The following is a 25,028-nucleotide window of genomic DNA, read 5'->3' as shown; positions in this document are numbered from 1 at the left end:
CTGAGCACGGGCCCTCCGACAGCCGGGTGCCACGGTGCCCCTCAGCAGAAATTGCTGGGAAGGCAGCAGCAGATCTCCTCCACGTCCTCCTCAGGGACCTTTCATCCTCCTCACGTTAGCAGAGACAAAAGTCACGGCTATGATGTGTGTCTGTGCTAACTTCGTGTCACCTGCGTCATGCGCCGCTGCCCCGACCCCTCCTCAGGTGTGTCCCGACCCTGAGCCACAACCCGGGGGAAAAGCCCGTGCTTCCCACACCCGGCGGGGCCGTCCGGGAGGCCACACGCCGCTCCTGTGGGGGGGAAGGCTGCCACCGCGCCTGGCTACGTGTGTGTTTCTTTTCCTCCAAAGGCTGTTCGTCATTAAAACTTATTTCGCTTTTGTTTTGTTCACATCGGTGCTCTCGTCCGAGGCAAAAGGCGACCGGCGCGCGCCCGCCTCAGCCCGGCGGCGGGCCCGGCGCAGCAGCGCCACCTGCGGGCCGGGAAATGGCCGCGGGAGAGGCCGCGCCCGGCCGGACGCCCTCAGCGAGCGGACACGGGCTGCGGGGCGGCTGGCAGGAACACAGGCTGAGGCAGGACAGTTCAGCGGCAGCATTCAGAGATAGGGTGGCAGGCAGGTGGGATAGGTAGGACTTGATGAGTCCAAGTCCTGTTGAACTGGAGCCTGAGCAAGGGGCAGAAAAAGCTGGTGGGAGGTGAGGATAGGGAGGCCAGGTATGTAAGGTGTTTCGGCTTGTTGGTCTAGCTGTGACATACTGTTAGAAGCATAGCTTGGCAGACCTGGATGGGGACAAAACATTCAGAAAACCTTTCAACCGAGCTCACACTTCCTTGGATTTACCTGTGAGGCATGTGTCATAGAATCCCCTGAGTTGTAAGGGACCCACAAGTATCACTGAAGTCTGTCTCCTGGCCTTGCACAAAACCACCCCAAGAATTACATCAGGTACCAATGATGCCTGTGCTGAACCACTTCCATTTTAATTCTCCTTAGGATACGCCTGTCTGGGATGATGTACCCGACTGCAGCAGCTCCGGTCAGATCTGCAGAGGCACCCTTACAGCACCTGCTGTTGTGCTTCTAGGTGGCCAGTCCATCTACTGCCATCAACCAGATTATCCTTTCAGCATCCCTGAGACACATGAGTTCTGCTTCAGCAGATTCCCCAAAGGCAGGGGGAATGCAACTTCGCTGTAAGAGGATTTCCCAGGATTAGGAAGTGATCACAACATGAATGAAATTACTCAGCAGTGTCACCACATTCGCCAGCTACCAGTGACCTTTGAAAACTTCTGTGTCTGCTTCAGTGACGTGCTCTTGGTTCTGAACAAAACACCTCTGCTGTCATTCTGGCCAAAACAACATCACCAACATTTGACTATTCAGTAAACCCCTTAAGAGCATCCTACTTGCCGTCCCTCCCACAGCCATCCCTCCCTGCCCTTAGTGTCACACCTGGCTTGATCTCATTTACCCCTTGCACTCTGGCCAAAACCCTGTGTTTTTAATTCTTTCCTCTTTTTAAACTGGAATGCCAGTAATCAGTCTTCAGTCTACACCAGCTAATAGTCTATTCAGACACACTTTCTCCTAGTCCTACTGAATTTAAATTTTTTAAATACAAAATAGGATTCTTTTAGAAGGAAAGAGAGAGACATTCCCTGAAATCTCAATAAGAAGGAATAAAAGTTAATGCATGGCAGCCACAATCTTCTCTGTCTGGTACAAACCCAAATTATGAGGTTGGACTTAGATTCTTCAGGCTGCTGGACTCTTCTGGCAAGGGAGAATCTTTTATTTTTAATGAATATTTCAAAAGGCATGGGGTTTATTCCAGTGGTGGTTTTAATGGAAGCAATAAGAGCAATAAGACACTGTTTTCAAAATTGCTTTAAGCACAGTTTCTTCCCACTTGCCAAACCCTAGCAGCCAGAGCTCCACAGCTCTTTTCGTGCCAGCCATCCTATATTCCAGTCACAAACTTGTAACTCATAATCCCATTTAACTTTGATACTACAACTGACTTGCCCTATCCCAATCCTGTGGTTTCAGACCCAGCAAATTTGACATTTCACACTTGTATGGAAAATAGCTTGAGGGATAAAAAGTCTATGGAGGTTGGCTTTGTTCTTCATTGTTGATTGGGTGGAGATGGCTGAAGAATAACTGGGAAGGGATTAGGCATGTTAGCTTCATGCTGGATGAGGAAAGCTGTGTCTTGGCATTTCTTTCATGGGGAGCTGTGTTCTAGGATGACTGGGATCACCCACTGAATAGAATAATTAATTGTTAATCTGCTTATTAACCTCACCCATCACTTACACATTTTTTGTCGAAGTTTGAAAGAGTTGTTGTCAAATCAATGCCATTTTTTTCCTGAAATCCATCTCAATTCCAAGTCTAACTTAGATTTTCTCCAACCTTTGAACTCAGTGAACCTTAGTTATGAGGACAGGAACATTTATATTGAAACATGTCACAGCATGAGCTGGGAGAAAGAAAAAGGAATGTTTCAAGAGTGCGGTAGCATGGAGGTAATTTTTCACCCTTGATTCTGATGTAAACACATTTGGTGGACATGGCAATGGGTTTTGTGTGCTTCCCATCTTATAAAGTGGTGAAGCTTTTTGAGATCTGAAGATAGGAAAATGTTGCACTAGCACTACATATTCATGACTGTGTTCTCTGTTGTTTGTCATCTGTTTTTCTTAAAATGTTTGTTTTTCCAGCTGTCTACCCATCCTCTCTTTCCTGGGAGATGTGCAAATGCCTTGCTCCACCTCCTTTTCTGTAGTGACACAAAAGGCAGGCAGTGCCATCACATTGTCTGCACTGTGTCAGCCCTTGTTACACAGCCCTTGGAATTCACACAGCAAGTCACACGGCAGGGCATACATTTTTATACCTATGCTGTTCCCTTTGGAGTTACAAACTAAGGAGATGAAGGGCAAGTAATCCAGATCTACCTGGATGGGAAGAAACATGGCAACTGCACTTCTTCTGTTTCCCCTTCTCCCCTCAGCTTCTAATACTTCCTTTGATAAGGTAGGATATTCATATGAAAGGCATTGAAGAGGGACAAAATCCACAGTCATGACAGCAGGGGAAAAAACCCCAAAAAACAAAGAAATAGAAAAAGGTACAAGTTCTGCAAAAAGAAGCTACTATTGTTTCAAATGACTAATGCATCAGTCTCTCCTCTGCAGGTCTCCAGAAGCATTTGTCTGATATTTTTTTGCTGGACTGACCAAAACCAAAGCACAAGCTGCCCTAGAAGGAAATGTCTGCCAGACACAACCTTCAAATAAATATTTCTTAAATTAAGATTTGGGGTTTTTTGGGTTTTTGGGGGGTTTTTTGGTGCGTGGGGGTTTTTTTTGTTTGTTTGTTTGTTTGTTTTTTTTACAATAAAAACACAAAATCCAGTTTGATAGAAATCTGCATGTGATGGAAAGAGCCAAGCAGCCCCCTTTTGCTTGGAGCCAGGAAGGGGTGAACCCTCTTCAGGGACAACTACTGCTTCCTGAGGCACATCTTCCTGCTCCACTGTACTAAAGGCCAGGTCTGAGTCCAGCAGCTGCAAGTCTGACCCTCTGGCCAGTTCCCAGCACCTGCAGGCTGCTTCCTGCAGAGCCATGCCAGCTGCTTTCTCGGGTCTCTAAAGGGCATGGGTTTTTCTTACACTGTTTTTCTGCACAGATTTATTTGCATAAAATGAGTGTTCTTCAAACTCAGATTTTTTTTTTTTCTTTTTAAGATCAAAAGCCTGGTGCCCTTTACTGCAGCTGTGTGTGTTGCTTAGCATGTAGCCAGTTTTTAAAATCTACACAAACACAGCTTTGAGGGGCTCTTTTTCCTGCAGTACAAGAGGCTTTAGGGGAAAACATGTATCAGTGAAAACTAAATTCAAAACAATAGACATGAGCATAAAGCCAAAAACCCAAAAAAAAAATATTCAAGCATTAGGTATTAGGAACTTTTTGGAGTTCCTGTTTCAGTTCCCACATTTTAGCCCTCAGAAAAATAGGTAAAGAGAGGCAATGCTCACACAGATAGTGTCAAAGTAATGCTTTTCCTTTCTCTTCCAAACAGGGCTTTCTACAAATGAACAGTAACATTTTGAAGAAGCTATCTGTAGGAAGAAAGAAGGTGATGTATATGAGTATTTATTTTCACCTTAATTTAATAAATTATCAGTTATGGTTTGTGAATTAGTCCTGGAGATTGTTAGTGTAGAACAGAAATCTAGCAATTCAGTCTGAAGAGACTTGCTACTCACATTAAGCAAGAGACTCTATCACTTTTTGGCTGTGGATTTAGTTCAGTACAACTCTTGGTGTCAGTCTAATCTCAGTGAATGTCTAGAGGAAGATGTAGAGCATTCTCTGCAGTCCTTCTATGTCTGTGAAATACACCAGTCCTTAGCTTATTAGCTTTGAACCCTATGTGGAGAAATGCTTTTAGGTTTTACATAAAGTGCTCTTTTGGATAGATCTAGCAAGTCTACTCATTATTTGGGTTGAGGAGTTTTCTCTTTGATAAATCCCCAGTCTTTCTGTTTGTGATTTTGACAATCTTTTAAAAATGTTTCACAGGAGATTTTCCATGATATCCAACCTAAGTTACTTTCAATATCCAAGTTAAGGATCAAAAAATGCTGTTTTTTTCATGCCCTGAAATTCTTGAATGGTCTTTCTTGTATGGGTGATGGGATGACTGACAGTTCTTCCATTCTTAGGAAAAGGCTTGCAATGTGGCAAAAGAACTGACTATAGTGCAGAACGTGGAGAAAAAGAACCGCCTTTGAAAGATCAGAGCAATTTTCAAGGTACATTTAGACTGATTTTAGAACCCTACGAAGTCCATCTTCTCTGAGCACAAACAGAAGGCAAGCACATATTGCAGCCAGGAAGGACAAGGATAGAAAGGACAATAGTGTCCCAAAAAGATGGACTGTCCTCATCCCTCTGTCCCAGGTGATGCACGGCACTTCATTCAAGCAGCCTTTGAAGAGGTGGATGGTACCACTAAAAGCCAGTGGTAGCTGTACTTTGAGCAGATGAGGTGCCAGGCTTAAAAATCCTGAAAAATCAGGAAAGACACACGTCAAACAGAAAAATCAATTTTCTGGCAAGCTCCGGCTGTCATGATTTATATTGGTGAGTACAGATGGGATCTTCATTCATGGACATGCTAATTACACAGACCATGTGTTTTCTGTGGAGGAGAATGATGACTCTCCCAGAAGGATAACATGGCTGTATCATTCAGTTCTGAAACTGAGCATAATGACCTTATTTCTGGTATTGCCTGGCTTTTGAATCCTTATCTTGGCAACCTTTGTATTGTTCATCTAATCAAAGTTTTACGTGCCATAATATGACTCTGACAGGCTGGAATGCTAATTATTAGGCAGGCTTCTTAATTTCTTCCTGGTTTTACTGTTCCACACAGAAAAAGCCCAGCCTTGAAACTGGGTTATGAAATATGATTGACCTAAAAGTACAGTTTTCAGTCATCAGATCCCTGGAATGACTGCTATGGAGTTTGTCCAAGGTAATTGCTTGTTGCCCGTCAGCTTGCATTTGAAATTCAGGTTCTTCCCCTCTACTACATGGTTCTTGGTTTGCAAATGAAAAACATAGACTTGAAGCATCAAGGCTGATTTTCCTGGTGTTCTATTGCTGATGGTTTGCCAGTGGGGTTTAACTAGATAAACCTGAATGTTGCCATGTGATTAGAACAGAATAAACTTTTTGGGATAAAGATAATATTTGGATGGTTTAACTTTTTTTTTTTCTCTGTGAATTGACCAGAAGCAAGTTATGATTATTTACAACATTTTTGCTTAATCAAAGTTACTTAGTGGATAACTCCCTGGTCAAAAGCAATTTAAGAGCAACTTATATCTAATATGCACTATTTAGCCACGAAATGAGCTGAATGAATTCATGACTCATAAGGGTGGTTTTGCACCTTGTTCTCCCACTGGGCAAGTAAAATTTAACTTCAGGTTTTATGCAAGATCACTCCCACTGCACAAGTCCAAAATTTCCTTTTTCTGTGAATGTTTCCAATTGTTCCTCAAAAATCTACTGCTTGGCATAAACAATTGAATCAAATTCAATGTGCACTCGGAAACCTGCAGGGCCTCTGGAAAACAGCTCCTGATTCCTGGACAAGTATGAACAACTTAAAGGCAGTAAATGCTTCACTTCACACTTCCTTTTTATTAAAAAGCCAGCAAACTTTTTTGGCCTATATGATATCCCTAAGTAAAGATGTGAAAGAATGTTTCCAGAAAATCATTTGTACATACAAGATCTGGCCAGGGCAATTGCTTGGTTGTATACAGGACACTCTCTGGGGAAGCTGTGTGTCACAAGTAGGTCACTGCAGCATATCAGATCTGCAAGAGCAAAATACTTATAACATCACATCATAATCAAAACAAATAACAGTTTCCCTTGTTCACGTCTATAGGTCTGTTAACTCCTGGCTGTCATGGATTTTGACCAGCTCCAACACGTCTGATACTAAGCTGTATTAGACAGCTTTGTTAATCACATTATAGCCTTTTATGAATTTTGAGATAAAAAACTCATAAAAATTAGAAACTTCCACCTTTTTTGGATAAAATAATTTATTTGTCTTTTAATAACAAATATAAAAGGTTCAGTGAAAAGACAAGAATTTTTACTCAATTGTTTTGCACTCTAGATATAAAGGCTAATGGGCATAAACTGTTTTTAAGGGAGAGGGAAGAGGGAAGTGAACTAAAAAAGTTTTGGTCTGTCCTCAGGATTTCCCCACCTGGATTGAGTCGTTGCATTGCTTCTGCCAACACGGACAGCACTGTCCATAGCTGTGCTGTTTGCATTGTGCCTCATGGGCAGCAGCAGGGTTGCAATTAGGCTTGAATCAGGAGCCATGGAGGGACTTCACCTCAGTTGGGTCCAATCAGCACCCTGGCTCCCTTGGTAGGCAATGAAAAGAGGAGGTTTATTGGAGAGCCTGTTGTTTTAGACACCCATTTAGGATGAGACATGCTCAAGGCTTGGCTGCTCCCACTGACCAGGTCCCTGCTTGCTGTTATTATTTATTATGCCATTATTTATAATTGCCATTATCATTTATTATGTCATACCCAGATGTCACACACATCTCTTGCACTGTGGCTCCCACAGCCACTCGCACTAGAGCTGCAGCTCCCCTGGCTAATCCTGCTGGGCTGTACTTGCCAGTCTGGCTGGAAAGTCACTCCAAGTGTAGAAGATGTCTACAGGGCCTCAGCATTTAGCTGAGGAGAGCTACACTGGGGAGGCAGTGAGCAGTGGGAGCTGGCACTCCCTCGTTCCCTGCCAGCTCCCCTGGAGCTGCTGGAGCACACTGGAGAGCAGAATGAGCAGAGTAGTGTGCAGAGCACCACAACAAGCCCAGTGTGGTTTTGTCTTGCTGAGACATCTGCTGGGATGTCAGCAGGTAAGAGGGGAGATTGAATTCTTTATCTTCCAGATCTGTGTCACATTTCCATACTAAACTATTCTCACTCCAAGAACCTTGCTCACATGTAATTCTCCCCATAATTCAGATTTTTCTTTCCTCTGTAAATCACATGCACTAGAGAGCCCCATTTATGAAAACAAAATCTATGACAAAACCCTCTTAACACCAGTAAATCTTCTTTTAATGAATTGGGCCTGTAGCTTCAATTATGAAGCTGGGATGTGGCGGCTGCTGAGTGAGCCATGCCAACAACAACACTGAGGCAGATCACTGTCTTAAGGGTGTTAGGAGAGTCTTGGGAAAGGCTTGGATGCTCCCTCTTTCCCTTCAAGCACTTTCACATCTGCACTGCATTATATCCCCTTCCAGATGACTTTGCTGGGATCTCCAGTGTTCTTGGGAGTATTAGCATTATAAGAAAAAAATCCATTAATTTATTTGTTCAGTCTTCTACATAAATATACCTCTAGTCTAGTGTGAAACAGCTCGCATATATCTGGTTTACTTTGTTTTCAAATGCACCTAGCTTGGATTTTCAGTTTTACAGTGTATGTAAAGAATTAAACCGTTTAATTACATTGTAAACCCTCTGGTTCATTTTTTAACCCTGTTTCTGTGCACTACATACCATAAGACACTACTCTCCTTCAGCATTACCAGGAATAAAGCACTTCCAGGTATCCTGTAGAAGTTGGATGGGCCACTTACAGGGAGGGGCAGATCTAGTGACTCCCACATGGCCAGGTGATGTGGGAAGGATGAAGGTGCTATTTCTATCCTCTCCCTTGGGAAGGATGTTTGGGCCATCCATAAGACACAGGGTGTTGCCAAGCCCAGTTTTCTCTTTAGCACTGAGAAATTGCCAGTGGACTGACACATGGTAGGTGATGCTCTTGTCCTTTCTGGCTCTGGGAACAGAGAAAGCGGCAAAGCACAAAGGAAATATTCACCCTCAAACCCTCCTGCCCTCATCTGTGACCAATGTGATGATGAAGACACTGGGGTGGAGGGATCAGATTGTCTCAATCACCTACTCTTGTCATATTGATACCAGTAATAAGGTTTTCCTGCTACCTCCTTCTGTTGGCCTCCCAGGGTAACTCTCTTGGTACCATAGTAAAACTCAGTATGGCAGAGGACCTCTTTGACTCTATTTTAATTTTTGAAAGTCTGCACTTGTCCTGTTCTCTGTCTTTCTGCACCAGTCTGGGTCATCTTGATTTAGTGATGGAAGATTCCTTGGTTGAGAAATGAGAGAAGGGAATATTAAAACAATAAATTTCACTTACTGGAATGCTTGGCCAAGAGACACCTGTTCCTGTGCATTTTCATCACTTGAAGTGGATGCTGGTCTAGTAGAACTACTGCAGCACATAGGCACTCTTGTGGACTGCAAGGTGGACTGCAAGTTTGCTAAAGGGAGATCTCTGAGCAGTGAGAAGAACTACTGCAGTTTTTCCATGTTTTACCATGTGTTGTTCCACCTTCTTTCCTGAAGTTACATGGTTTCCTACATAAGGAGGAAAAGATATTGAAAGTATGAACATTTCCAACATATTCATCTGAAACTGGGCTTCTGCACAATATTAATGATCCAACTTTTCTATTGCCTTTGTTTCTGCCTGACATGTACAGGAGCTTCAGTTTGGGGAATATTTAGTGCAGACTTTGTGGTTTTCTTATTAAAACAAAAAAAGAGGGAATTTATTGGGTTGCAGCAAATATGTATTCTCATGCATTCCGTTACTTTCAAAATATTGTGATGAAAACAGAATACATCTTGCACAAAATGTCTGTTCTGCTTAATCCTACCTCAGTCCTGAATTGAGGCACAGTCCTGCACAGCATTTTTTGGCAGGGGAGGGGTGGCTGTACAGGAGCTGTGTGTACAGCTGCTGCAATAAAGGTGACAGCTGTCACCTGTGTGTGTACCCAAGCTCAGGAGAAAGGCTGCAGATGTTTCAGCTTCTGAAGGGCCCCAGCATTTTGGGGTGCAGCAGGGGAGGGATGTGTGGGTGCACATTTGTCATTCTGGTGACAGCCACATGACATCTATGGCACTTGGGAATTTGAAGATGAGTATTTCCCCTGATAGTTCAATTTCTGAAAACCAGCTGGGGGCACATCAGTAAGGTCAGGCATTACTCATGAGTCAAAAATTAGTCACTCTTTATCTAGATATCAAACTGTAAATGTTCTGGTCTGGAAAATCATTTTGCCGTTATAGACTAACCCCATGGACTTGCGGTCAGCTGCATAACCCAGAAGGAGATTTCAGGGAAGGGTGTGGCTGAGAAAGCAAGAGAAAAGACCCTAGGACTGTGGCCAGCATTAGTCAGAGGAACTGCTTTGTTGTTGTATTACAGCTGCACAGTGTTTTTAACCACAAACTCTGCTTCAGACCCAGGCTGAAATGGGTGCCACAGTGGTTTGTATGGCAAAACAAATTACAAATCCCTCATGACACACTGTTTGAAAGTGCTTTGAAAACATTGTTTGGGCAACAGCAGGACTCTTTTCAAACTCTACTCAGGTTGCAGCTCTTATTTCTAAAGGTACAGCTATACAAACAAGTGACTGTGGGAAGATGCGTGTACATCACATCATGTTTTCCACAGCAAGATCCCATTCACAGCCTATGGTAAGTGAAAAGTTCCCTAACCATAAAGAGAAATTTGCTCCAAGGCAAGAGGAAGAAGTTGCCACTAGCAGCTATACAGACACTGCAAATCCACACCTCCAGTTCATTCAGAAATATCTGCAGCTGCACACTGTGTTACTAAAGCACTTGTTAGAAGTGCAGTGCTGCAAGAAGCAGCTCTGCAGAAGGTACCTGCAAAGTGCTAGGGGTGTTGGAAATGGATACAGCTACTTGTGCTTTCAATGGGAAAAGGGAAGTGTGTCCCTTTATATGCCTATGTGTTACAGTGTTTTCTGCCTCCTCCATCCATTGCCTGGAAAATTCTGGCTAGTGGGATGTTTCCTATGTGAATTCCAATCTAAACTCTCACAATTAAAAGGAGATGGGCTGAATTTGCTGTCTGCTGCATTGGACACAATGAAGTAAGAAGTGCTGCTGTAGGTACTTGCAGCACGACAGGAAAACAGCTCCTTCTGATGAACTCCTATGGGCACAGAATGGCCTGGGCTGGTGGAAGCCCATCTCAAAGTGTGGAGAGCACATAGACTCAGCGTAGACTTAATTTTATGGACTTCATTCACAGACTTCATTTTTTTCTGTTACTCTCCTTTATACGAGCAAAAGGAAAACAGTGAGTGAATGGGACAAAGGTTGTATTTGAAGTCTACCCATGTTTCCCCTCCAGCTAGGATTTCAAGTGCCTCTAATTCCCTAAATTAGTGACAAGGTTAAATACTGCCAGAGAAATATGGGCTAAGGTTGGAGCTCCAGCCAGCCAATATCTAGGTAATAATTTAAAAATGTATTATTCATGAACACTTTATTACTGTTCACATTAAATTATAATTCTTTCAGTACCAATGTCCCTGCTTCACATGAGTGGTGTTTAATATTAGCTGCTGTTCAGCCCTTTCCAGCCAAATAAAATCAGTCTTAGTTCATTCTGTCTTGCTTGGATCAACAAACATGGAACTTAATGAACTCCCCCTGCTCTGTGACTTATCTTGCCAGGATGGGAGGGGGAACATACCACCACAAAACATTCCACAGCACTTTCCTTTGACAGCACACAGCCCAACTCGTGCAAGGACCATGACAGTGCCACAAGATGCTGCACGTGCCAGCTCCTCTGTCTGCCAGCACAGGAGAGCCACTGTGCCTGTCCTCCTCCACACAGCTGCTTTGGGAGGGCACTTCAGCAGTGCAGTGGGTCCTACAGTTAGTCTGCTTCCCAGAAAGACTCAGTGAGGGATATTCCCGCTTTCTTTGTCCTTCCCCTGTACAAGGCAACAGGTTGGACACTGTGAAAGCAACCCTGGTGCTGGGCTGGCAGCACAGAAGGTCCAGGCTCTGCAGCAAGTAATGGGAAACCAGCCTATCCCTTGAGTGAGGCTGACACATAATGATGGAGACTGGAAAGTTTGGTTATACTCAAACCAATCTCTATTAAGAGTTTTTGAAAGCTGGGCACTGGGAATGTTTTTGAACCACAAAAGCAATGCCAAGAACAAAACCATAGAATAATGTCAGGTTCTTTTGGTTAAATCTAAAATGTTCCCAGTATTACTTGAAAACTAGAAGCAGACAAAATTATCCATCATGCTATAGATAACTTGGTTGCAGAAATATGGCATCAGCATATGCTGAAAAGTAAAAGCTAACATGATTAGTAGACTATTAATTCTAGCATCAGACTTGCTTGCATGAGATCCATATGTAGAGAAAATAAAGTTTTTGGAGCAAAGACCAGAGTTTCTGTGTAGCTGTAAAGCAGGTAGAATAGGTCTGAGCATTAGACTAAAAAATATGATATTGGAAAACTGGCAATGGCCTTCAAAAATGTTTGCACATTTGAAGCACAGACTTGTGCTTCTATTGAAGCTGGATGATATCCATATGTTTAATTCCACTGAGCTGGTTAGGCTAACTTTGATCTGGAATCCAGGTACGTCTATCCATAAACTAGGTTTTCGAAGCACACTGCAGCTCCTGGAGTTCATAAAAGCTGTGATTACAGAACCTGGAGTCAGTGCTGTATGCAATACAGTTTGCATGATAATGCATCAAACACTGGCCCCCAGATTTCCCAAGCCTCTGGGTTTTTGCACTTGCTATTTCCTAAGTGCCTTAACTCAGAAACTGAAAATACCCCTTTTCTCTTTTATAGGAGAAAAAATAGGGACTTGATTAAAGACTGTTAAAGACTAGATACCTGCTAGATAAGCCCCACAGAACTGCAGTGGGAACATTCTCAGAGTACATGAAGAAGAAATTGCATCCTGCTGAGTTTTGGCAACAATTTCACAGGAGAAGGTCCATAAAGAAAACACTATCAGCAAAGCTTGTGAAAAACAAACTTCAAGATCACTTGATTCAAAAAGCCCTGTTAAATCATGTTAAATGTTTTCTATTCATCCATGAAGGGTTTGACAGCTAGTGTCTCCATATCACTGCAGCCTGGGTTAAGTTACAAATTAGACATATACCATCCTCTTCTAGACTCCCTCTCATGAAACCAGCTTAGCCCTTCCAAATCAATTTGACTGTAGCATTTTCTGGCCTGATTTTCTGTATTTTACCACTAATAATGCATGTTGCAGTTCCTCTGTCCCAGGATTTTTGTTTCCTCAGTGGGATCTGAGGAAATTCATATTCCCTTTCCTAGGAAAGGCAGTGAATTCCTCATGGTGGATGAAAGCTTGCCCCTCCCTGCTGAAATAGCTCTCTCTCACCCGGGAACATGCTGTGCTGTGCAGCTCCCAGCCGTGCCTCGTTTGACCTCCAGAAGCCACCCCATACCACATCTCAGTCATGGGAATTGTGACAGCCAGAGCAAACCCACAGAAGGTCAGAGATCAGCAGACCCTTTCCTATCCATGGCCTCTCTGTCGTTTTAATGTTACCACATTTAATTAATTCCAGAAATTCTTATGTTAAAGATCTTATTTTCAGGTGAAGGAGAAGCTCACCATGTACTATCGGAAACCTAAGAGTAATTGGAAAATCACTTCTAGTCTAGATTTAATTGTTACAGAGAAAGAAAGAATAACAGTGCTGTTAAAATTCTATCACACACACCTGATTTTTCCCCATTTTCCTCCTCCATACCCTGAGTTGTGTGGTCTCAGTCTGGTAGGGCTGGGGCATTGCAGCGAGTCAGGGGCTTCCAGTGTGTTTTGTAAGGAGGATCCTGATGTTCAGGCTGATGTTCAGGTTGGTGTTTCCTTTCTTGATCTAGGATCCACTTGGAGTAGTTTTCATAAGTTTTCTAACTTGCTTTTTCCACACCTTTCTCTTTCTGCAGTGGTCTGCAGCTCCATGTGCTCTGGAATTTACTATATGTAATGCCTTTTACATATGTTTGGTACTGTTTCTTTTCCTTATTTTACTCTAAAACGAGGTTTGTCTAGTTCCACACTTCATTGAACTAACTCTACTTGAATTTCATTGAAGGGAGGGATATTTATAGCTGTGGGATTACCAGTGCCTGCCTGTGCCACATCTCTTGCCATCCCACGCCTGTGCATCCTGTGCTATGGAGATCCACTTCTCCATAGATGTGGTGGCCAAATTGTCCACCCCTACACTGCATTATTGTATCAATCAAAACCAGCCTATTCTGCACAGAATAACTACAGTCTCTGTTAAAATTATGGCCGCAGCATGCAAAGATGTGCAAAAGTAAAACCAACTAACTTTGCACACACAGTACACACAGTTACTTAGAGAACTTAACTGCCACATCTAAATTAAGCAACACAAAATAAAACAAAACTGCAAGCAGATCAAGAGTTCAGACAGAGCCCAAAAATCTCAGTCCTGAAGTGTTTTGAAATCCAGTGCAAAGCTTCTGGTCTGAGAAAGGCAGTGCCACACTACAGGGCTACCTCATCACATGATCAGCTTCACACGCAATAGTTTTTCCAGCCCCTCACATGAAAATAAGATTGCAGGCATTGAAGCATGCAAGGATGGATGACAGTGACACATGAAGGCAACACCATGTTTCAAGTGTTAGACCAGTCTGTGCTTGCTTTTTTTGATTAGCTGTTCAACAGCTGCTCCTGGGGAAGTGCTGCTGTGGGTGATGGAACAGGTATCTCCTGCTTTTCATCTCTTGAGCTTCTGGCCTGTCTTAACAGAGGCAAAGGCTGGGTTTGACAACTCTGCTGCATCTCAGCAAGCTTGGGAAGGTGCACCTCCCCAGGATTACCCTGCTTGCTTCCAGAAGACAGCAAAGCACTCCACTTTTAGCATGGGCAGCATGTCAAAACTCTTTTCCCTTTCAGACACATTGTTGCAGAGATAAATAGCATCTAAGAATTTCTGGCAGCACTGCAGTATATTCTGTTCTTTAAAGAGATATGTGTCCATGTCTGCATCAGTCTGGCTTTCCCTGAATTAGAGCCATGAGGCACTGGGCACTTTTATCCTGAGCTATCAGTAGGTCTCTGACCCTGACAGTCCTGTTGTAATAAGATACTTAGTGCCACCAAGCAAGGAAAATGTCATTTCTATTTGCAAAATGGACACACTTCATTGAGTAATAAATGAAGCAGGTCACTGTCTGTATGGGCTGGCAGTTATCTTCAACTCCTTGCTCCTTGATTTACTGTGTGTGGGAGCAGCTTGGCATGTCAATATTGCAAATTAAATACCAAGCAGATAGGTGATCTTTTGAGTTTGCATCTGGGAAGGAAACAACTTTCAAACTGAGGTTCAGCTCTCCTTCAGTTCAAATCATGGCACTCAGCTAATCAAAGTGTTTGATCAGTAGTTTTTATGTAACTCCAGACTTCACAGTCTGTTCTGGGCTTTTTCTTCTCTCTCCTTCTCTCTCTATCTCTCTCCCTCAGCAGTAAAATTTTACTTCAAAGGCTGCTTGAAGCTTTTAGACTAGTGTTACACCACTCACTGGTTAAGTGGAAGCTGCTTAAAATCCTGTATAATTGCATTGTCTTTGTGTATCTGTTTTCCATGGGGCCCTTCTGGTGTGTGGAATCAAGTGGGCCTCTTAGGACTATTAGGGCCAGGCACAGTTAAGCCAATGAAAATGCTAATTAGGATGGAGAAATATATTGTATGCATTCCACATGTTTAGCTCTAAAAAAATATGAAAAATCCATATCATTAACACTCTAAAAATGTCAGACAGTTCTCTCAGATGATGTCTTGGGAGTTCTATAAACCTTGGCAGAGATAATTTTGTTAATGCCCCCTCGATAATTAGATCCACATGCACACAGGATACACCATGAGCCCTGTCTTGCCTTTCAGCTTCAGGCCTGTGGCAGTGGCTTGTGTTGAACTTCAGGGTGTGTTTTAAAATAACACAAAAATAATGTCAACTAAATATTGAAGCTACCGAATTAAGCCCCTGGGCTAGGAGAGGCCAGTACCCACCCCTGTGCAACTCTCCTGGGCTGCCTTGTGTCACGTCCTTCACAGCCAGATGCTCCATCTCCTATAGGACCTCTGTCCCACCCAGGGTACAGCGGCTTAATTAACCAACAGCTAATCAAGAGGTGAGTTTCATCCTGTTCCTCATAAGATAATCCAGGACCTTGGGTCCTGTGGCCAGGGCAGGGTCAGAACTCAGACCCCAGACCCCACAGCTGGAGCTCAGCAGCCAGTTGTCAGTAGCCAGTAGAGCTGGTGAGGATGTGGCTGTCCTCTGCCTTCTCCAGATATCCCATCCACCCCAACAGACATGGCTCCTTCCTCTTCATCATCCTTCCCTTCTCCTTTGGGCAGACCCCACTGATTTCTCTGTCCTTTACTTCCAGCTAAAGGCAGGATGTTGAATCCTATCCCTTGCTGCTCTGTTGGCAAAGGGACATTTGGGACCCTGTGAGGGAACATGTTCCTGGCCCAGGGGGTCCATGAGGCAGCCCACAGCTGCTCAGTGCCTGCAGCAGCAGGAACATGGCTTCTGGTGGCACATGTCCGGGCCAGTGCCACACAGCAGCAAAGGGCAGTGGGGCAAGCTCACTGCTGGGGCACCTCGAGATCTGGGCAGCTTCTGTCTCTATATAGCATGTGAGAAGTTTAAATTCCCTGAGGCAAGAGTTACCCTTTATTGTAAAAGCAGGCTAGCCTTTGTCTGGGAAGAGTGATGCATCTGACTCCATTAATATCAGAAGGCTAATTAATTATGCTATATTGCATATTACACTGCATCTAAACTGAAACTGAACAAGCACTCAACTGCTCAACTCCACAAAATCTTGTGACTGTCTTCTGACTGACAGTCTGGACACACACTTGGCCCTGATAAGCCAAGGAAACAAAACATCATCAGTTTGGGTAAACAATCTCCATATTGTGTTCTACTTTGGCAAAACACAGGAGCAGAAAATGAGAGAAGAATTGCTTTGATAATTCTTTTCTCTGCTTCTCTCACTGTTTTTCTCAGGTTCAGAGAATGTGAATCCCACAACCCTTAACTTGGGGAGTGTTCTTGGAAGGGCATATATGTCTAATGGCAGTGCCAAACCACTGCTGTAGCACAGGGGTAGCTGGAGGAGGCTCATCAGAGAGGCTACAAGGGAGGCTGTTAATGTTTACAATGGGCTGAGCAGTGTGTATTTTATTTTAGCCTTACTCTTGGAAATGGATGAACTGGTTTAAACTGCACTCTCAGTGTCACAGGGCCTTTTATAAAACCAGCACTTTGCTACAGACCATTTCTGAAAGATGAAGGAGGTGAGAGCACATTTGCACCCACTGGAGAAAGGGCTCACTTAGCCCCTTACTTTATAAGCCTCCCCACCTGCTCTTTGTGGCCCACAAAGCCTCTCATGTGCCCCTGCTCTGCTCTGCCGTGGGCTCAGGAGGGAAGAGGCACAAGGGGATGGTTCTCCCACATGCTTGGCCCGTGTCAGGACTTGCCTTCCCTTCCCTCAGCCCCGGGGCTGCTGTGGAGGCACGGAGGTTATGTATTAGTGCAAGAGGAGGGGATCCTCTCCTTTGGAGGAGGAGAGCATTAAAACATCAATAACTGCAGAAAATGAAAATGATGTTAAGAAAACAAGTCCAAAGGCTTTAACTATTAAAGTGGTAAAATAAGATTTTATGAACATAATCTTCCTAATGCTCCATAGTGCACTTCTCTGTGTCACGCAGCACAATAATTTCCTGTTCAGCTTCACTTTCTGAGCAAAAGCAGAGACCACGATTGGCAAGCTGTAAGAGGAGAGCTGGGGCTCTCCCCCAGCCCCAGCCAGCAGAGAGCCTGCCTTCTGCTGCCTGACTCCCAGCATAAGCCCGTTCAGCCACCGGGTGATCCTCTTGAATCGCTTTTTAACCCAGTCAAGAAGACTTCTATGGCAACAGCCTTGTTTGTGTGCGAGTAAAGAAAGGGATTTGTCGAGAAGTAGTGAAGGGAGAGGAAAGAGAAGACATTTGGCTAAGAACTGCTTACACAAGTAAAAACCATATTTCCTCCACATCTTGTTTCAGAGTTTTTGGAGAATGGGGTCTCTAAAAACATGTAATTACCACTTGCTTTCTCTACAGAATTTTTTTTTTTCTTCACGGCGTTACTCTGGTCGAAGCCAGCTTGCTGTGCAGACTCCTGCGTGTACCTGTCGCTGTGTTCCCCGGGGACACCCGGCTGGCTCTGTCCCCCCTCTGCCGCCGCGCTGGACAGCCCGTCCCGGGGACGCGTGTTGATTGCGCTCGACTGATCCCAGATTGTTTTTCCATTTTGGCAGAGCTATATTTAGGCTGCCCAGTAACTGTGCCCTGGACTTTCTAAAATAAATCGGTGCACGAGGCCCAGGTTTAGGTGCCAGCCGCGGCTGTCCCGGCTTTGAAGAGCCGCGGGCAGAGATGGGCTCCGAGCGGGGCTCTCAGGAGCCTCTCCTGCCCCGCTCTGCCCTGGTGTCCCGCCTGCCACCTGCTGACCTGCCCGCAGCTCACAGAGCTCCGGTAGGAATCCAGCCCAATTACAGGTTTGCACCTATGCAGAGAGGTCAGCGCTCCTGGGGTATTTTCCTATTTTAACCATCACTTGAGACATTTTTAGATTGGTAAAAAAAATAACTGCCTGTCTTTGACCTCTGTAGGAAACAAGTCAAACAAAACAATCTCCTCTCTTGCAAGTTTGGTCCTAAATCTGTATTTTAATACCAGGGATCCACTTACAAACTGAAGCAAAGGTTCAGTTTACAATCTGAACAGTTACTGACTGTAATTTTCATGTTATTCTTCAAAGCTTGGAGAGTCAGACACAAGAAAGTTTTTTCCTCACTCATCAAATACTTTTTTTCCTTAACTTGGACCGGACATTGTGGAGCTAGTTAGAAAGTAAGTCTGCAGGAATTAGGCCTCATAGCTTAAATACAAATCCCCCTTATTTGAAATCATAAAGACAGATTTTGGCCCATGTCTTTACCAACCAGTAGCTGGGTTTGTAGCCACATACTGCCACTCTATCCTGTGGAGACTTAGCAGTGTTTCTGTAAGGCTCACTGACATATTTGTCTTACAGACTAGCCAGTGGTGCTCCCTGCTCGCAGACATCAGCCGTGGGCTGGTGCTAGTAGCATCATTCAGAGGTTTTTGCAGAACTGAATTCCCACTGGGCTGGCAAGGCTGTGTGCCAGCAGCCTGTCTGGCCCCTCAGAGCAGAGGATCTCCAACATGAACCGAGTTTCATACCTAAAATATCACCCTTGAAGACAACCACAGTGTCCTTTATTTAGAACTCTTTTGAGACTATGTTAGTAATTAATTTGCTGTTCAGTTTTAGTGGTTGGGATAGGATTTTATCAAGCTTGTGTAGTTGAGGCACGCATGGGTCACATTTATAAATAAAAGGTATCATTGCTGGGGTCATGTAGACACCAAGCTGTTCACTGAGGTGCAAACTTGCCAGGCAATATGAACTTCCAAAGTTCAAAGGAATGGTCAAAGCCTACCAAATTGCAACATTTCTCATAAATATAAATGCTCCAATGTATCAGCTGTCAGGAATTCAGTGCCTAATCTGTCCCATCATTGACTGGAGTGATAGGAACACTGGAGCTGGAAGGATGCCATTCCAGGAAGCTATCACATATAGTCTGTAAATTAATTCTTGACGATTTTCAGCAGTTTTGTCTAATCAGCTTTTTTTACTGCTGTTTTCTTTATAAGAAATCTTGTGACTTCTGCTCCAGTGATCTGGCCAGACCCAAGAGTGAGGGGCTGAGAAGCTTCAAGTCAAATCAGATGTGAGAGCTAAATAAATTGGGGGGTTCTTGGCAAGACTTCTCAGAAACATAGAAACAGATGTAAAAAGAGGCACAGAAGAAACAGCAATGCCTCAGCTGTTCCTAATGAGGGTCCCAGCAGGGAGCTGGTTAACCCTGCTCAGGGACTTGCAGGCTCCTGGCTAACCAGAGAAAGACCTGAAAATGCAATGTCAGCATGTGCAAGAGTTAAAATGGTTCTTTCCAACCTCGTAAGCTGCCACCACATGCTGCTGGTATTGTGCTGTGGCATGTATTGATGTATTGCACAGCCTAGCAAGGCTTCTGTCTGTCTTGTGAGTTCTTGTGCAGCAGCCCTGAAATGATCAGTTCTGCCATTTTTGGCTAAGCTTAACTAGAGGGCATGCCTGAGAAAATGCAGAAATGCATGGACTGTGACTGCCATCAATGTAGCCTGTTTGGTGGGAAATTCAAGGTATATGAAGGTTTCAAGAAGAGTAATTTTCCACTGATGCCAGATTTGGGGCCCATCATGTTGCACCAATGGTGCCAGCCAACCCTTCACTGAAAGGGAAAAAATATTTTCATATATCATAAGACCCTCCCTAGAAGAAAGGTTTCTCTGAACACTGGCTGGAAAAATTCCCATGCACTTCAAGTGCCTGTGGTTGTATTAGTCATGCAATGATGAGAAAATAGTCTGCTCTGGGGGCTCTGTTGGTGGTGGCTGGCAGAGTGGGATGGAGCTGGTTTCCCCCAGCTCTTCCACCTTTCCAGACCAACAGCAAAAGGGGCACAAAGCGCTGACAAACGTGCATGGCAGCTCAGGTCTCAGCCAGGGAAGCTGATCTGTTGTTGAAGCCATCCTGAGGACAGCAGGAGAGGAAGACATGCATTGGTTATTTTCAACTACAGAGAAGCAATATTTTAGCAACTGTTCTGAAATGTAAACAAGGAGAGCTTTACTGCGTAATGTTTCCTGGCTTTGAGGTAATCTTTGTTACAAAAGCAAGTTATCACTTGTAGATTTTTTTTTTTTCATTCCTGATTAACCAAATTCCAGACTGCCTGCCTCCAAAATGGTCCTATTTTGTGACTCTGTCATTGCTAGAAAATTAAAAAGAGAACCCTTGACTGGCATGAAAGCTCTTTTCTTGCCTTTTTTGGTAGCGTGTCCTACCACAATAATTCTGTTGAAACACAAACAAAGGACACTTTCTAATTGCTAAGAAAAAAGCAAAAAATAAACCAAGCATAAAATATTCAGTGGGGTAACCCATGCTTTAAATATTGTATTTCTGAGCAATGTGTCACATTCTGAAATGAGTGGTAATGCCCTGCAGCTCCTGTGGTGAGGTTTGCAAAGCTGATATTCAGCAATCAAATAAAGAACTACATAATGATGTAAAAACTAATTTTTTTACATGGAAAAGAAATTCACAAAAAACCTAACTAAAATTGATCCTTACTTTCAATGAAAACCAGGCATTGGGGTAAGTGGAAGCTTCAATTTCACAGCATCAGCTCACAGGCCCATTCCACTGCCAGGGTGCAGCTCCCATGCCAGACTGAGCCTCACATGGAGTCCCAGAGTCAGTGTCCCCTAAGCCTGGGGGGCTCAGCAGGCTGGGGGAGACCCTAAGGAAGAGAAGCATGGAGCTCAAACTAGTGGAAATTTAAGAATTTCAAAACTTAAAAGATTCTGGTTTCTTATGGTTTCTAGGAGTCCACTTGTTCTGTATAAAGCCAGCACTCTGAAAACTGAGTGGCACTAAAAATGCAGTTTTCACAGAGGAGTTAGACTGCCTGGAAAAATGTTGGCCACCTTTAGCAACAAAAACAACATGCTGCTGAGCCAGTCCTGGGGATGTACCTGCAGAGCTGAATGTGCCCCATAGTTAGGAGGGTTTCCATGCCTCTGCATGCCTGGCCAGAGAGGAAGGGCTGAGTATGGACACAGAGGTTCAGAGCGGAATGCAAGGCAGGTCACGAGCTGCAACAAGGATGGCCAGTGGTAGGTGTTTAGTGTATCTGTCTCGTGGTTTTACAAAGTGAATTTGAAGTATCTATATAAGGAGAAGCCGAGGTACATGTAATCCATTAGATTTGACAAGGAACATTACTGGATACGATATTGTTTCCTAGTGGTCTTGCTGGGATTAGAACCCTTGTTGTAACAGCTATTCCTATTTGTCTTGCTATCCTTGCTAACGCCTATTTGTTTCCTCTCTTTGTGTTTAACCCTGCATTTCTTTTAGTTAGTACTTGCAGCATCCTGTGGTATAGGGGAGGAAATTTGGAAATGAAATTGCACAGCAGGGAGAAAGTTCTGTGTAGAAGTAACAGGCAGCAAGAAAATATATGCAACATTTAACTTATTCCTTGCTTCCTTGCCCTGTGCGGGCTGGTACAAATTGTATCTCGTGTCAGACTACAAGAACTGCAGAGGGAACATGGAATACCAAAGGATTCGGTTAACAGGAGACAAAATGTGTTTGTATTAATTGCTTAGTGCTCAAATGTGTTAGAAATATTTATATAACAATAACAAACTATTTCATAGCTTACGTATGACTTGGTATTTCCAAAGACACTGTTAAACAACAGGGCTTGCTGGAGTGTCTGGCAGTGGGGACAGCTTGTATGCCCATTAAAATAGATAGGTTGTACCCAAATAGACATTATATTTTCTGGTAGAAGTACCAAACTCAGATCTAAAACTTAGGGAATTGATGAAGTTATGAATCCTTAGCAGAAAGTTTGGGAAACATTCTCTTCAAGGAAGGCTATTTTTGCTTCAGCATGTGGTACTGCAGCCAGGGGGAGCATCTACAGATAGAAAGCCAAAAAGCCACCAGCACAAAAAGTTTTCAGGAAATCTGCAGCTCTCTCATATAAAGTGTGTTTGAGGCAGCTGGACAGGCATTGAACTTCTTTGCAGAAAAAAAAACAAAAAACAAAACAACGAAAAAAAACTCACCAAAGAGGGGGGCAAAAAAAAGAAAAATCCCATTCCAGATAATGAGACCGCAGGGCAACTTGTTATTTGGAAATTGGTTTCTCACTGAGCCGCTGTGTCTGCAGCGGGCCGAGCTAATCCCCAGTCATAAGCACTAGAAGGGTTGATCTTGGCTGAACTCTGTGACTCTTGTCCACCATGCTTAGCGAGAGAGGAGCCAACAGTCCCTAAAATACCCTTTCCTCCCCGTGGCTGGGCAGTTGCCCCCCATCACTGGTGTGAGCAGCACTCCTGCTCCTTGCACGCTGAGCTGCTGCTGACAGGGTGAGAGGAGAGCGCTGGAGACTGTTCAGCAGCTGCGCACGCCACAGGACCCTGGTGCTGAGAAGTGACTCAACTGGATAGTTCAGCTCTGGTTGGCCTTAAAAATAAGAATGAGGGGAAAGTATGAGGAGTACATTGAATGTCCAAGCCTTGTCAGCATGGATCTGACAGATCAGCTTGTGCGTGTGAAGTGACCAACCCAAACAAAATCAAAGTGGTTTACAGGCTGCTAAGAGCACAGCACTTAGGAATTAGGCTGGTTTAATTAACACAGATCTTTATGCCATAACAACATTTGCTTTTCTTGAAACAAATATTTGAGACCTCGAGCAACACATGTGAGAAACTAGAGAATAAGAATAAAAGTAGATCTCTCCTTGGAATCATTACCTTGTCTTACGTGCACCTTTGAAACACTCAACACCCTTATAACCTTTTTTGAAAAGCTTGTCTAACTTCATTGCCCTCATTATTAAAGGTATTGAAGTAATTTTTATCAGGGAAAGGTGGAATCCTTTCTCCTCATCACTTCACATTGAATCTGCATCAACTCCATTTGATTTTATGTCATTTCTTGTGAACATGACCCAAGCCCACTCCACCATCAGAGGAGAGAGAAAAGGTCAGAACCATAAATTTTTGACCTTGCTGGGTGAAAGCAGACATTACACTCAAATCCCTGTTACTAATGGTTGCTATACTTCATGGCAGTGCAGGCAGCATAAAAGGGCACCAGCAATGACATCTTTCATCACTTGTGCTGAAATGCTCTTCACTTACTGCCTCTTGCATGGGGTGCCAGCGAAATGAGATGTAAATGGATCTGTTGACAAACAGGTTAAATGTCAACACCCACAATGATACGTTGTTAATAGTAAGGGCACAAGATATTACAGAATTGTTTAAAAGGGGCAAGTGCTGAAAGGTGAGCAAAGTTATCACCACTGTTATTTACTGCATAAGTACCATGGCTGGACTGCTGGCTCTGGTTCAAGGCAGCTCTCATCCTAATCTTCCTTTTCTTTCTGACAGCCTTGTTCCAGACTTTGCTGCTGATCACCCACAGCTTTGTGGTTCCCCTGCCAGTGTTGCAAAGCAGCAGGAAGACTCAGAGGACACACCCAGAGACACCAAGCCCTCTTGGGACCAGTAACTAGGGACTAAAGTGCCTTTTGCTTGGTGGAAGCTGTGCTGGGACATGGTGAGAGCTCCTAGTAAGACATGTCAGATATTGTGTAACTCAGAGCAGCTATTAGATGTGACACTCCTGTGTGCCCTAACTTGTTTGCTTTAGATGGAGACTTTTTAATCACGCTGGTATTTATATTGTTTTGCAATGTTTTTATTGCTGTTGTCAGTCTCCGTTCAGGGCAAAGAGTCTCTGTTTTGCTAGGCACAACTTAATAACTTAATGCTGTTATTCTCACTTGATTTTCTTCTGTAACAAGGATCTCAAGACAATGGCAGTTGTTACTAAGGGAAGCAAACTGAAAACTTCCCTTTCTCTAATGCTGAAATACACAGGTTTTTTCATGGGGAAGGTGCTGTAGTGAGTGACTGCTGCTGGTTTCCACCATGCCTCAGGCAAAGGAGGAAAGAAACATACACAGACAAGGTGGTATTTGTGAATGACTTAGTGTCTTCCAGGCAAAATAGTTTATAAGCAGAATAGCAATTGGACAAATGATTCATTCTTTTGGTAAGGCTGTATTACTGTGTTGTGTTTAACCCACAGTCATGTCCCCATGTCCCATGAAGGTCTGCTGTCTTGGGTCATGGTAAACATGGTGAGGAATATAACGGGCAAGATTAGACTTATTCCAGTCAGTTTTTGATGAATAAAGATTGTGATGGTACATCTTAATGATGTGAATGGAGAAACTATCCCATGAAAGGATGTTAATATAAAATAGCCAAAGGGAAAAGGAACTTCTAACGAGATAGGCACAGCCCTGAAATCAGTGTTTCCTGTCTTAGGTTGATGGATTTGTCACTTCCTCCCTTGGCTCTTTCCCAAATGTAGATGCCAAATGAAACAAAAATAATAACTACAGATTAAAATCTTCCTTAGTATTAGAAGAATCAAAAATCTCCATGCAGAGCATTAGAAAAGTATCTCCAAGAAAATTTAATTTCAGCATAAAATGTAAGAGTGTTTCTTACTAGAAAAAAAAAAATAATAAAAGGAAAGCATTACTTGTAAAGTCAGCATGAACTTCTGTGGAAACAGGGCTGGGTTATGGCTCAATCAGGGATCATCTCAGATGTTTCTTACAGCTAACTGAAATTGCTTTTTCTTCAGCTAAAGCAATGAAACTTTGAGATGAGAAGCCAGGGGGAAAGTGAGAATTCCTGACACAGAAGAAATACTTGGTAGCTTCTATACTTTGGAATTAGA

The 25,028-nt window shown here is 43.5% G+C and overlaps 1 long non-coding RNA gene across 7 annotated transcripts; it reads left to right on the top strand.

The window, feature by feature from the left end:
- Nucleotides 1–15: 15 nt before the first annotated feature.
- LOC135289458 (uncharacterized) lies at nucleotides 16–23,754 on the top strand. 7 transcript variants are annotated; one of them, XR_010352337.1, is made up of 4 exons: nucleotides 16–205; nucleotides 997–2,537; nucleotides 4,096–4,152; nucleotides 4,742–5,776. It is a non-coding gene; the product is annotated as an uncharacterized LOC135289458 (long non-coding RNA). The 7 variants fall into 7 exon arrangements; XR_010352296.1 differs by lacking the exon at nucleotides 16–205 and adding an exon at nucleotides 239–329; XR_010352316.1 differs by lacking the exon at nucleotides 16–205 and adding an exon at nucleotides 23,663–23,754 and having other exon boundaries at nucleotides 521–2,537; nucleotides 4,742–5,559.
- The last annotated feature ends 1,274 nt before the right edge of the window (nucleotides 23,755–25,028 follow it).

Source organism: Passer domesticus, chromosome 1 (genome assembly GCF_036417665.1).
Source record: "Passer domesticus isolate bPasDom1 chromosome 1, bPasDom1.hap1, whole genome shotgun sequence".
NCBI lineage: Eukaryota > Metazoa > Chordata > Aves > Passeriformes > Passeridae > Passer > Passer domesticus.
The sequence above is the reverse complement of the archived record's forward strand: the minus strand, read 5'-3'. Positions and strand labels throughout refer to the sequence as shown.